At 46.4% G+C, this 12,018-nt stretch overlaps 1 pseudogene; it reads left to right on the forward strand.

The window, feature by feature from the left end:
- The first annotated feature begins 257 nt into the window (after positions 1-257).
- Positions 258-11,752, forward strand: LOC139266186 (zinc finger protein 551-like; annotated as a pseudogene).
- Positions 11,753-12,018: the final 266 nt, after the last annotated feature.

A 12,018-nucleotide genomic window follows, 5' to 3' on the forward strand; every position in this document is an offset into this window, starting at 1 on the left:
AGAAATGCTTCGGACCAGGCTGCACAGAACGAGGTTTGATTACTGTTTGGGGCATAGTTGTTGGGCGGGGGCCACAACAACCTGGAGGATTTAAAACAAGGTTTAGTCCCCTCTTGGATAAGGAACAAGCACCTCGCAGCCCTCCACCTGTACAGCAATTCACTAAGCCCATGCCAGCTCTGCCTAGCTTCTGAAGCCTACCCTGTCCCAGTAGACTGTGGGAAATCTAACGACATCTTATGGGAATTGTACTAAGGATGCCGGTCATAGGTGCGACAGCTCGACCCGCACCGGTAAACCGGGTGGATAACATTGGAGTTATTCAGGGAGGTGCACACATTTGTTTCGCAGCAGTCCCACCCTATGTCATAAAGTGGGAGCATGCTGTAACGGGTACTGACCTCTCCGGGTGCCGAAGTCGGGGTGCACATGTAATACTATATCCCCACTACTTGAGTGCCCATTCAAAGTCACAGTGTGGGTTTAAAGCTGCTGGTGCACAGCCTATTAACTGCACCATGGAAGTAATGGCAGAAGACCATGTCCCTCCACAGGGAGCACACATAGAGGGTGGGACATAGTGTGTCACCACCAGTGCGCCCCACTACCAACATGGACACTTCTGGTGTCCGGTAAGTGACAGCAGTTTTTGCTTCAAACCTGAGGCATCAGTTCAAGTGGCCCAGGAACGGATTGTCCCCATTCCTGAACCCTCCATTGTCCACCTCACTGTGAAGGAAGACATTACAAACCTGTAGGATTATGTTGTACATTTTGGCTATGCAATTCCCCCTCTAACTGAATATCTTACCGCTCTGCTAAAAGCTGTAATTATCTCACAAAAACACTTCTGCACTCTAGAACAGAAAACTATTGAGATCGGGAAAAAGATTCTCGAGATCATAATTCCGTCTTGGTGGGACCTTTTCAGAAATATAGAGGTCCCAGTCTGGATTCAAATCGCTTCCCACACTTTAGTTATCTGTCAACTCGCGATTATTCTTTACTTATGGTGTCTCACTTGCCGAGTGAAACGCAGAGGCCATCAGGTCAGGCACCAAAGGGTGCTGTATGCTCCTTGGCCAAACTTGGGAATCGTGCAGGGAGGGGTGAAACCATACTACCATGTTTAATTTGTGTTTGCTTTTACCTGCTGTAAACCGCAAATGTTGAGTGTTGTAAGAATATTACGCAAAATGTGTTTGACTATGGACCTTTATTTTTATGGAAATTAAAGTTGTGTTTGACTGTATACCGTTATTTTACTGTGAAAACCAAGTAAAAGAGGGGCATCGTACCCCCTATGCTGTAATCGAATTGTAAATTGCATTGCATTTCAATGGGGGATGCATGTTAATGTTTAGCTAGTATAAATGCAGGGAAGGTTGACTCTCGGGATCAGGAATTTTGCTTACCTTGATTGACACTCAAGAGTGATGAGTGTCAACAGTGGGGACCGAAAGATGCAAAATTCAGAGAACCCCCCCACCGCCAGTGTTTGGGCTCATTCGAAAGGAAATTTAATTTGGGACTATCTACCGGAAAGTTTGAAATCCTAAAGTGCTTATGGAAGAAACTATGAACTTTAATCGAATTTTGGACTTTTAAAAGACAAATTCAAGTCTGTGGGTGGGCCCAAAGTACTAAAGAAACCCACTTGATTATTAGAACTGTCTGGCTGTGGGAACTAAGTTAACTTGTCTGGAGGAATGGACATTCGAAAACCCTACTCCACAAGAGACATTTACAGTACAACAATAATTCAGAGGTGGCCAACCATCAAACCAAACTGAGAAAAACCATCTTCAAGATGAATAAGAACAAAGGGCCCACTACAGCCTGTATGCGAAAAGCTAAGCACAAAAGGGCATTGCGATTACCAAGCTAATATTTCCATCAGGAAATAGATTTAGAAATGCAACCCACCTAAGACATATTAACTTTTAACGAGCCCGCCAAAATATTACAAAGAAAAGTCAAGCCCGCCAAATTTAAACAAAGAATTCTAAACTGATTTGGCACGAAGATTAGAACAGCTCAAACCGTATAACTGGCCCCTGTTTTTAACAGAGGTTGGGTTGCTCGGTAGCTACAAGGTTGCTACTACCTCAGGAAACACTATATGCCATATTGCTCATGCTATACTATGACTATGGAACCAAAGTCCTCGGGGGAGTGTTTGCTAGTGCTGTTGGGGAGGAGTTAAACTAATATGGCAGGGGGATGGGAACCAATGCAGGAAGATAGAGGAAAACAAAAAGGAGGCAAAAGCAAAAAACAGAAAGGAGATGAGGAAAAGTGGAGGGCAGAGAAACCCAAGGCAAAGAACAAAAAGGACCATTGTACAGCAAAATTCTAAAAGGACAGAGGGTGTTAAAAAAACAAGCCTAAAGGCTTTGTGTCTTAATGCAAGGAGTATCCGCAATAAGGTGGATGAATTAACTGTGCAAATAGATGTTAACAAATATGATGTGATTGGGATTACGGAGACGTGGCTCCAGGATGATCAGGGCTGGGAACTCAACATCCAGGGGTATTCAACATTCAGGAAGGATAGAATAAAAGGAAAAGGAGGTGGGGTAGCATTGCTGGTTAAGGAGGAGATTAAGGCAATAGTTAGGAAGGACATAAGCTTGGATGATGTGGAATCTATATGGGTAGAGCTACAGAACACCAAAGGGCAAAAAACGTTAGTGGAAGTTGTGTACAGACCTCCAAACAGTAGTAGTGATGTTCGGGAGGGCATCAAACAGGAAATTAGGGGTGCATGCAATAAAGGTGCAGCAGTTATAATGGGTGACTTTAATATGCACATAGATTGGGCTAACCAAACTGGAAGCAATACGGTGGAGGAGGATTTCCTGGAGTGCATAAGGGATGGTTTTTTAGACCAATATGTCGAGGAACCAACTAGGGGGGAGGCCATCTTAGACTGGGTGTTATGTAATGAGAGAGGATTAATTAGCAATCTCGTTGTGCGAGGCCCCTTGGGGAAGAGTGACCATAATATGGTGGAATTCTGCATTAGGATGGAGAATGAAACAGTTAATTCAGAGACCATGGTCCAGAACTTAAAGAAGGCTAACTTTGAAGGTATGAGGCGTGAATTGGCTGGGATGGATTGGCGAATGATACTTAAGGGGTTGACTGTGGATGGGCAATGGCAGACATTTAGAGACCGCATGGATGAGCTACAACAATTGTACATTCCTGTCTGGCATAAAAATAAAAAAGGGAAGGTGGCTCAACCGTGGCTATCAAGGGAAATCAGGGATAGTATTAAAGCCAAGGAAGTGGCATACAAATTGGCCAGAAATAGCAGCAAACCTGGGGACTGGGAGAAATTTAGAACTCAGCAGAGGAGGACAAAGGGTTTGATTAGGGCAGGGAAAATGGAGTATGAGAAGAAGCTTGCAGGGAACATTAAGATGGATTGCAAAACTTTCTATAGATATGTAAAGAGAAAAAGGTTAGTAAAGACAAACGTAGGTCCCCTTCAGTCAGAATCAGGGGAAGTCATAACGGGGAGCAAAGAAATGGCGGACCAATTGAACAGGTACATTGGTTCGGTATTCACGAAGGAGGACACAAACCTTCCGGTTATAAAAGGGGTCGGGGGGTCTAGTAAGGAGGAGGAACTGAGGGAAATCTTTATTAGCCGGGAAATTGTGTTGGGGAAATTGATGGGATTGAAGGCCGATAAATCCCCAGGGCCTGATGGACTGCATCCCAGAGTACTTAAGGAGGTGGCCTTGGAAATAGTGGATGCATTGACAGTCATTTTCCAACATTCCATTGACTCTGGATCAGTTCCTATAGAGTGGAGGGTAGCCAATGTAACCCCACTTTTTAAAAAAGGAGGGAGAGAGAAAACAGGGAATTATAGACCGGTCAGCCTGACATCGGTAGTGGTAAAATGATGGAATCAATTATTAAGGATGTCATAGCAGTGCATTTGGAAAGAGGTGACATGATAGGTCCAAGTCAGCATGGATTTGTGAAAGGGAAATCATGCTTGACAAATCTTCTGGAATTTTTTGAGGATGTTTCCAGTAGAGTGGACAAGGGAGAACCAGTTGATGTGGTATATTTGGACTTTCAGAAGGCGTTCGACAAGGTCCCACACAAGAGATTGATGTGCAAAGTTAGAGCACATGGGATTGGGGGTAGTGTGCTGACATGGATTGAAAACTGGTTGTCAGACAGGAAGCAAAGAGTAGGAGTAAATGGGTACTTTTCAGAATGGCAGGCAGTGACTAGTGGGGTACCGCAAGGTTCTGTGCTGGGGCCCCAGCTGTTTACACTGTACATTAATGATTTAGATGAGGGGATTAAATGTAGTATCTCCAAATTTGCGGATGACACGAAGTTGGGTGGCAGTGTGAGCTGCGAGGAGGATGCTGTGAGGCTGCAGAGCGACTTGGATAGGTTAGGTGAGTGGGCAAATGCATGGCAGATGAAGTATAATGTGGATAAATGTGAGGTTATCCACTTTGGTGGTAAAAACAGAGAGACAGACTATTATCTGAATGGTGACAGATTAGGAAAAGGGAAGGTGCAACGAGACCTGGGTGTCATGGTACATCAGTCATTGAAGGTTGGCATGCAGATACAGCAGGCGGTTAAGAAAGCAAATGGCATGTTGGCCTTCATAGCGAGGGGATTTGAGTACAGGGGCAGGGAGGTGTTGCTACAGTTGTACAGGGCCTTGGTGAGGCCACACCTGGAGTATTGTGTACAGTTTTGGTCTCCTAACTTGAGGAAGGACATTCTTGCTATTGAGGGATTGCAGCGAAGATTCACCAGACTGATTCCCGGGATGGTGGGACTGACCTATCAAGAAAGACTGGATCAACTGGGCTTGTATTCACTGGAGTTCAGAAGAATGAGAGGGGATCTCATAGAAACGTTTAAAATTCTGACGGGTTTAGACAGGTTAGATGCAGGAAGAATGTTCCCAATGTTGGGGAAGTCCAGAACCAGGGGTCACAGTCTAAGGATAAGGGGTAAGCCATTTAGGACCGAGATGAGGAGAAACTTCTTCACCCAGAGAGTGGTGAACCTGTGGAATTCTCTACCACAGAAAGTAGTTGAGGCCAATTCACTAAATATATTCAAAAGGGAGTTAGATGAAGTCCTTACTACTCGGGGGATCAAGGGGTATGGCGAGAAAGCAGGAATGGGGGTACTGAAGTTTCATGTTCAGCCATGAACTCATTGAATGGCGGTGCAGGCTGGAAGGGCTGAATGGCCTGCTCCTGCACCTATTTTCTATGTTTTCTATGTCTCCTGCAAGTGCACCCCTGGTGGTAAGGTATGCTGATGGTTACAGGTCATATCTAGTTACAGTCATGTATAGCATGGTAAGATACAGTTGTGCACAGTAGTGTGAGATACATGACACAACCTACTCAACCTTTCCTCATAAGTCAACCCCCTCATCCCCGGGATCAACTTACTGAACCTTCTCTGAACTGCCTCCACAGCAAGTATATCCTTTCTTAAATATGGAAACCAAAACTGCACGCAGTATTGCAGGTGTGGCCTCAGCAATACCCTGTACAGCTGTAACAAGACTTCCCTGCTTTTATACTCCATCCCCTTTGCAATATGGGCCAAGATTCTATTCGCCTTCCTGATCACTTGCTGTACCTGCATACTATCTGTTGTGTATGGAGAAAGAGTTAGACTGTGAGCTCAAAGTAAAGTGTGACCTTAGTCTTTTATTGCAGGTCTCCAGAGTGCCTCTACAAGCTGTGAAGCCTCCTTAAATTCCTGTGCTCCCAAGGGATTATGGGATCCCTTGGGACTCCAGGGAATGAGCCCTCTGGTGACTGTACAGAGTAAATACAAGTTCACATAGACAACAACACTTCCCCCCCCTCCGCCAAAGTCGATAGTGTAACTATTTACAATATGAGTCGATTTGGGGCCCTTCGTGTCCTCGTTGATTGTCTCGGTGTGAAAGCTGGTGTTGTTGAATCATTTGTTGGGCTCTTGCTGAGCTGCTGTGCAGCTGGCCTTGCTGGGCTGCCTGGTGTGTTGGGCCCTGCAGGGCTGCTGTGGATGATGGGTTCTGCTTTGTGGTCAACCGTGGTGCCGGTTGCCACTGGTGTGTATGTTGGGGGATCAAAAAAGTTAGGGTCCAAGGTGGGTTGCTCAGGATAGTTCATGAATCTGAGTTTGATTTGGTCCAAGTGTTTCCGGTGAATGAGTGCATTTGAAAGTTTGACCCGAAACACCCTGCTCCCCGCTTTGGCCACGACAGTGCCGGGAAGCCACTTGGGACCTTGTCCATAATTTAATACAAATACAGGATCATTGATTTCAGTCTCGCGTGACACATTTGCGCTACCATGGTAAGCATTTTATTGAAGCTGCCTGCTCGCTACCTGTTCATGTAGATCAGGGCATGTATTACATCAGTGAACGCAGGACTCTAAGTCCGCATCGATACCGGGCCACCACACGTGGGATCAGGCTATTGCTTTCATCATTACGATGCCTGGGTGGGTACTGTGGAGGTCATTGATGAAGGTGTCTCTGCCATTTTTGGGTCCACTACTCGATTGCCCCACAGAAGGCAGTCTGCCTGTATAAACATTTCATCTTTGCGCCACTGGAACGGCTTTATCTTTTCCTGCATTTCCACTGGGACACTGGACCAGCTCCCGTGAAGCACACAGCTTTTGACTAGACATAATAAGGGGTCCTGGCTTGTCCAGATTTTGATCTGCCAGGCAGTGACGGGTGATTGCTCACTCTCAAATACTTTCATAACCATGGCTAGATCTGCGGGCTCTACCATTTCCACCCCCGTGGTGGGCAATGGCAGCCTACTGAGAGCATCGGCACAGTTTTCTGTGCCTGGCATGTGGTGGATGGCATAGTTGTATGTGGACAATTTGAGCGCCCATCTCTGGATGCGGGCCAATGCGTTGGTATTTCTCCCTTTACTCTCGGAAAACAGGGATATAAGTGGCTTACGGTCAGTTTCCAATTCGAATTTTAGCCCAAACAGGTATTGATGCATTTTCTTTACCCCATAGACACACGCTAATGCTTCTTTTTCAATCATGCTGTAGGCTCTCTCAGCCTTAGACAGACTCCTGGATGCATAAGCAACCAGTTGCAGTTTCCCGAAATCATTAGCTTGTTGCAATACACACCCGACGCCATATGACGACGCCTCACATGCTAGTACCAAACGCTTACACGGATCATACAACACAAGCAACTTGTTTGAGCATAACAATTTTCTCACTTTTACAAAGGCATTTTCTTGGCTTTTGACCCAAATCCATTCGCCCCTTTTCGTAGTAAGACATGTAGTGGTTCTAACAGTGTTCTGAGACCCGGTAAGAAGTTACCAAAGTAGTTCAAGAGTCCCAGAAACGACCGCAACTCCATCACATTCTGTGGCCTCGGTGCGTTCTCAATTGTCTCCGTCTTCGCGTTGGTGGGCCTGATGCCGTCTGCCGCAATCCTCCTTCCCAAGAACTTCACTTCAGGTGCCAGGAAAACGCACTTCGAGCATTTTAACCTGAGCCCCATAAGAACTTCTTCCAGATTCTGCAGGTGCTCGACTGTGTTCCGACCTGTGACCAAGATGTCGCCCTGGAGGACCACGGTGTGCGGGACTGACTTCAGTAAATTTTCCATGTTTCTCTGGAATATCACCACCACTGATCGGATTCCAAACGGGCATCTGTTATAAACAAAAAGACCCTTGTGCGTGTTGATGCAGGTGAAGGCCTTCGATGATTCCTCCAGTTCCTGCATCATGTAGGCTGAAGTCAGATCCAGCTTCATGAACGTCTTTCCTCCCGCCAGCATTGCAAAGAGGTCGTCGGCCTTTAGTAGCAGGTATTAGTCCTGTAGGGAGAAACGATTGATAGTTACTTTGTAATTGCCACAGATTCTGACGGTGCCATCTCCCTTGAGGACTGGGACAATAGGACTGGCCCACTTGCTGAATTCGACCGGTGAAATGATGCCCTCTCTTTGCAGCCGGTCTAGCTTGGTCTCTACCCTTACTCTCATCATGTACGGTACTGCTCTCGCCTTGTGATGGATGGGTCGCGCCCCCGGAATTAGGTGGATCTGCACTTTTGCTCCTTGAAGGAAATTTGTTTAAGACCTGGGCACACGAAGTGTCGTTAGCGGGCGATAGCGCTCGGACATCGTCCCAGTTCCAGCGTATCTTTCCCAGCCAGCTTTTGCCGAGCAGCGTGCGACCATCGCCCGGTACCACCCAGAGAGGTAGCTTGTGCACCACTCCATCATAGGAGACCTTTATGGTAGCACTGCTGATTACCGGAATCAGTTCTTTCATGTAAGTTCTTAGTTTCGTGTGAACTGGAGTTAAGACTGGCCTTGAGACCTTGTTGCACCACAACCTTTCGAAAGTCTTTTTGCCCATGATGGACTGGCTCGCATCCGTGTCCCGCTCCATTGACACCGGGAGTCCATTTAGTTCAACATTCAGCATTATCGGGGGACAATTTGTGGTGAATGTGTGCATCCCATGTACCTTTGCCTCCTCTATCTGAGGCTCTGGTTCGTTGTGATCCTCTGTGGATCTGTCCTCCTCTGCAACATGCTAGTTTGCAGATTTAACAGGCTTTGCAGCTTCCTGCCCACTCACTTAGCCTGTCTACGTCCTCCTGCAGCCTGTTTATGTCCTCCTCACACATCGCCCTTCCTCCCATCTTTGTATCATCAGCAAACTTGCCTACATTACACTCAGTCCCCTCTTCCAAGTCGTTGATATAGATTGTAAATAGTTGGGGGCCCAGCACTGATCCCTGCGGCACCCCACTCGTTACTGATTGCTAACCAGAGAATGAACCATTTATCTCTACTCTCTGTTTTCTGTTTGTCAGCCAATCTTCTATCCATGCTAATATATTACCTCCAACCCCGTGAACTTTTATCTTGTGCAGTAACCTTTTGTGTGGCACCTGATCAAATGCCTTCTAGAAGCCCAAATACACCGTATCCACTGGTTCCCCTTTATCCACCCTGTTCATTACATCCTCAAAGAATTTCAGCAAATTTGTCAAACATGACTTCCCCTTCATAAATCCATGCTGACTTTGCCTGACCAAATTTTGCTTTTCCAAATGTCCTGTTACTGATTCTTTAATAATGGACTCCAACATTTTCCTAACCACAGATGTTAGGCTAACTGGCCTGTAGTTTCCTTCTTTTAGTCTGCCTCCTTTTTTAAATAGGGGCGTTATATTTGCAGTTTTCCAATCTGCTGGGACCTCTCCAGAATCCCGGGAATTTTGGTAAATTGCATTGTATTGTGTACAGTTTTGTTCTCCTAACCTGAGGAAGGACATTCTTGCTATTGAGGGAGTGCAGCGAAGGTTCACCAGACTGATTCCCGGGATGGCGGGACTGACCTATCAAGAAAGACTGGATCAACTGGGCTTGTATTCACTGGAGTTCAGAAGAATAAGAGGGGACCTCATAGAAACATTTAAAATTCTGACGGGGTTAGACAGGTTAGATGCAGGAAGAATGTTCCCAATGTTGGGGAAGTCCAGAACCAGAGGTCACAGTCTAAGGATAAGGGGTAAGCCATTTAGGACCGAGATGCGGAGGAACTTCTTCACCCAGAGAGTGGTGAACCTGTGGAATTCTCTACCACAGAAAGTTGTTGAGGCCAATTCACTAAATATATTCAAAAAGGAGTTAGATGAGGTCCTTACTACTAGGGGGATCAAGGGGTATGGCGAGAAAGCAGGAATGGGGTCCTGAAGTTGAATGTTCAGCCATGAACTCATTGAATGGCGGTGCAGGCTAGAAGGGCCGAATGGCCTACTCCTGCACCTATTTTCTATGTTTCTATGTTTCTATGTAAGACAGGAAGAGAAACCAATGCGCCAGTTGTAAACTAACTTCTCCAGCCTCGAAGTCCTAAAGTCCTGAAAGAAGGAAGATCATCACCATTGCGGCAGCAACCGACCACAGCCAATGTGGTCCCAACGAAAAACCACCGCGATCGACCAAACTCGAAACAAAATTCCAACAGGAAGAAACCAAAGAATCGAATGTTTACACTCTACAATCTAAGGCCTGACTACCAACAGGTGAAAACATTACCTAAAGAGACGTTGAACCTATTTCTAACGAAAGAAACCGGGTAATTACCCCATAGATCCAAAACGCGCCTTACTGCATCAGTGGACTCAACCTAACTGAAGATTGCACAGTAAGAAGTCTTCTACGACGTTCGGAGGACGGCAAGCAGGACCTAGAGAGTTCAATGAACTCCGAAATCGTGAACTACCGCTAACTGACCAGAAAGGATTGGTAAGCATAGTCCCTGCCTGCCCTGGAGTCTAACCTAGCTAGGATTAGGTATTGGGAGGTGGGAGGTGTAATTTTTACTGTAACCCCCTTTGAATGTGTAATGTATTGTTCTTTATTAGAGTGATGATAAGTTTGACATTGTATTTTCTTGTCTTTAATAAAATCAAAGTTCTTTTGCACCAAACCAGTTGTCCTTTGCACTTTATCACACCCCCAAATAAATCCAGAGTCTAGAACCCAAGATTCGAACCGTTCACGTAGGTCAGAGGTGAACCTGACCCCCGAGACCACCCCTTACATTCCTCAGGACCTGAATATCATCAACCTTTGAATGTGGATGGAGAAATGTTTGTCTGTTCTGTTTGTGGGAATAGATTTCAAACATCAGTGTGACTGGAAAAGCACCGAGACACACACACCTGAGTGAGAGTGTTCCAGTGCACTGACTGTGGAAAGAGCTTTAACCAGTTACACAGCCTGAAAAAACATCGCACCATTCACAGCGGGGAGAAACCGTACAAGTGTTGTGTGTGTGGACCAGGCTTCAACTGATCATTCAACTTGGAGAGACACAAGGACACCTACACCATGAAGAAACCGTGGGAATGTGGGAACTGTGACAAGCGATTTCCCGTCTGAGCTGGAAACTCATCGATGCCGTCACACCGGGGAGAGGCCGTTCACCTGCTCTGTGTGTGGGAAGGGATTCACTCAGTCATCCAACCTGCTGACACACCAGCAAGTTCACACTGGGAAGAGACCGTTCACCTGCTCCGTGTGTGGGAAGGGATTCACTCAGTACTGTTCCTTGCTTATACACCAGCGAGTTCACACTGGGGAGAGATCGTTCACCTGCTCAGTGTGTGGGAAGGGATTCACTCAGTACTGTTCCTTGCTTAAACACCAGCGAGTTCACACTGGGGAGAGATCGTTCACCTGCTCAGTGTGTGGGAAGGGATTCACTCATTCATCTAACTTGCTGACACACCAGCGAGTTCACACTGGGTAGAGGCCAGTCACCTGCTCAGCGTGTGGGAAGGGATTCACTCAGTCATCCAACCTGCTGACACACCAGCAAGTTCACACTGGGGAGAGACCGTTCACCTGCTCCGTGTGTGGGAAGGGATTCACTCAGTACTGTTCCTTGCTTAAACACCAGCGAGTTCACACTGGAGAGAGGTCGTTCACCTGCTCAGTGTGTGGGAAGGGATTCACTCATTCATCTAACTTGCTGACACACCAGCGAGTTCACACTGGGTAGAGGCCAGTCACCTGCTCAGCGTGTGGGAAGGGAGTCACTTGGTCATCCAACTTGCTGACACACCAGTGAGTTCACACTGTGAAGAGACCGTTCACCTGCTCCTTGTTTTGGAAGGGATTCACTCAGTACTGTTCATTGCTTAAACACCAGCGAGTTCACAAGTGATTGCAAGGTTTGGATTCTGCTGTTATTCACTTCCTTCTGAACTGCTTGTTTCTGCTGATGTTAATAATCCTTCAACTAGGCTGGAATTTAATATTTAGATATTTCAAATAACAGTGTCGATATTTGATGTCTCCAAGATAAGAGGAGACAAATTGGTGTCCTGTTTCTGACTGCTCCATTTTTGATCGGGACTGAGGAGCAGTGAGAGAGCGGGGCCCAGGAGAGGCGAGGGCCCAGAGGTAGCACGGGCCAGCCCACACTGCGAT

Source organism: Pristiophorus japonicus, chromosome 6 (genome assembly GCF_044704955.1).
Source record: "Pristiophorus japonicus isolate sPriJap1 chromosome 6, sPriJap1.hap1, whole genome shotgun sequence".
Lineage (NCBI taxonomy): Eukaryota > Metazoa > Chordata > Chondrichthyes > Pristiophoridae > Pristiophorus > Pristiophorus japonicus.